Here is a 3,025-nt window from a genome sequence, read left to right as displayed (position 1 = left end):
ATGGAGACGCGAGCAACCTCGCGTGGTCGCTGCGAGACGTCGCTCCGGGTGATGGAGACGTGAGCGACTTAGCCGAGTCGCTCCGGTCACGTCGCTCCGGGTGATGGGGACGCGAGCGACCTTGCGTGGTCGCTGCGAGACGTCGCTCCGGGTGATGGAGACGTGAGCGACTTAGCCGAGTCGCTCCGGTCACGTCGCTCCGGGTGATGGAGACGCGAGCGACCTCGCTGTGTCGCTCCGGTCACGTCGCTCTGAAAAGGTGTCACAGCGACTTCACGGTGTCGCTCCGGTCAGGTCGCTCCCATGCACTGCTCGTCCAATGATCACCTTTATCACCTCTTTTGAGCTCCAAATGCACTCAAATGTCTCCAAGAACTCCATGTGGTACTCCAATACCTGATAAGGACCCATGTATGCAAAATGCAACCTAAATATGGCTAAATCCTAGTCTATATGATCAAAATGCACATGGGTGAATGGATAAGACAATGGAAATATGCAAGATATCAAGTCCTTTTGTGATCTTCTCCTTCGCAACATTGTGAGCAACCGTTTTTCCACAGTGTCAACCTTATAACACCCAGAACTTGTCTGTCAAGGAGCTCCCACTCATCCTGACCCATCTTCTCAGGCTTCTTGCTCAGCGGTTGATGAAGCTTCTTTTTGTACGGATAATCTTCAATTTGAATAGTAACTCTGCAAAAAATTTGACCGATCACCGTAACTCAAGCTCTGATACCAGTTGTCAAGAAATGTACGGTCAAATTTTGCGGTAAACCAGAATTTATGGGAGCGGGAAAAGAGCACACACAAAATTGTTAACGGAGTTCGGCCAATGTTGCCTATGTCTCCGGACCTGCTACAGATCTTTTTTTATCAACCCGGGAAATTTTACCAGCTCTCAACTCACACCCCGATCCCAAGTACACTAAAAAATTACTCGTAATTTCTTAAAGAAGATTTTTTGTGAGAATTTTTTTTTTCTTCTCTTTCTTCGTTCTCTTTGTGTTTTCTTGTTTTGGGATGAATGAAATGGTTCACCATAGCTCTCCTTTATAAGCATGAAGAAAGTGTTTGGTGAGCTCAAAATCTTTAACAAAACCAACGTCAACAATTTCAGCCGCCTAACATCACCGTCCTTGCCGTCACCGTCCATGCCGACCATCATCACAACGTGATTTAACACTTGGCTGAGAGTACATGCACCTGTTTTTCCAGCACTAGCTACCATCCATTTCATAGAGACTGCTGTTCTTTTTGCCACTTATAATCTCAAAAACTAAGACACCAAAACTATACACATCTGATTTCATGGAGAATTGACCATACATCACATACTATGGAGACATATTGTAACCACTGCCACAATACTTGAAACGTTAAGTTAGTAAAAACATATTATTACTGTCTACATAGGCATAAAATGAAACAGAAAAGTTTACTAGGTTCCTACTATTATTTTCGTATTGTCTTCCGTTTGGTCCACTCCAGCAATTCTCGTCATTCCAGAGTCTGCAACTTTCAGATTCATATCAGCGTCCGGTAAGATGTTACCAGCTTTGAAATCATGAATGATCACTACAAGAAAACAACATGGATACTGAGGGAAAAAATCGTCGGAATTTCGTCGGAATAACGTTATTCCGACGACATACCGACGAAACAAGTCGTCGGAAATAATTCCTCGGAATTTCTTTTTTCCTCGGAATTCCGTCGGAAATATCCGACGGAATTCCGAGGAAACACATTTCCGAGGAAATTCCGAGGAGCACCAGTTTGTCGGAAATCTCCTCGGAATATACCGAAGGAGTACTTCGTCGGGATATACATCGATCGATGTGTTTTTGGACATATACCCATCGATCGATCCGTTTATAAAAACACGTTCGGAATATACCGAGGGACGTTGTTGCAACTCATATATTAGTGGCTGAAGAAACACATCAAGTGATCTCTTAGGATGCTCTGGTCCGGGAACGAGAATCGAGAGAAACAAAAACTCTCGTCGCAAGCACAAGTTTGGGGGGAGGTTGTATGGTGTAAGAATGACGGGCCATAGAGAATATTGTCTTCCACTCTTGCCAAACGGACTGAAACCATCAGTACATAATCCAAGGTAGACATTTCTTCTTTCATACGCAAAGTCGGGATACTTTGATTGGAAATGCTTCCACGCTTTTGCATCTGAAGGATGTCTGATCTCACCATCTGTTGAGTGCTCCGCATGCCATCTCATTGGTTGCGCTGTGCGTTCAGACAGATACAACCTCTGCAACCTTTCCGTCAAAGGTAAATACCACATCCTTTTATATGGCACTGGAACTCTTCCACTCGTATCTTTATAATGAGGCTTTCCACAAAATTTGCATGTAACCCGCTGTTCATCCGCCCTCCAATAAATCATGCAGTTGTCGCTGCATACATCTATTACCTGATACGATAAACCAAGACCAGCTACGAGTTTCTGAACCTCGTAGTATGAACCAGGAGCTACATTATCCTCGGGTAGAATACCTTTTACAAAATCAGCAATCGCATCCACACAGTCTTCAGCCAAATTATAATTTGTTTTAATGCCCATCAATCTTGTAGCAGATGATAAAGCTGAATGACCATCTCTGCAACCTTCGTACAATGGTTGCTTTCCAGCATCCAACATATCATAAAATCTCCTAGCTTCTGCATTGGGTAAATCTTCCCCTCTAAAATGATCATTTACCATCTGCTCAGTACCTACACCATAATCTACATCCGTTCTAATTGGTTCTTCTAATCTAACCGCTGGCTGAGGTTCGCTAGTACTACCATGTTCATAATCAGTTTCCCCATGATGATACCAAATTTTGTAACTTCGTGTAAACCCACTCAAATATAGATGAGTCCAAACATCCCACTCTTTAATAACCTTTCTATTTTTACAATTAGAGCAAGGACATCTTAACTTACGTGTTTTTGCTTCCGGTTGTCGGTGAACTAACCCCATGAATTCGGTTATACCTCGTTGGTATTCTTCCGTAAGCAATCT

Source organism: Brassica oleracea, chromosome C1 (assembly GCF_000695525.1).
Source record: "Brassica oleracea var. oleracea cultivar TO1000 chromosome C1, BOL, whole genome shotgun sequence".
NCBI lineage: Eukaryota > Viridiplantae > Streptophyta > Magnoliopsida > Brassicales > Brassicaceae > Brassica > Brassica oleracea.
The sequence above is the reverse complement of the archived record's forward strand: the minus strand, read 5'-3'. Positions refer to the sequence as shown.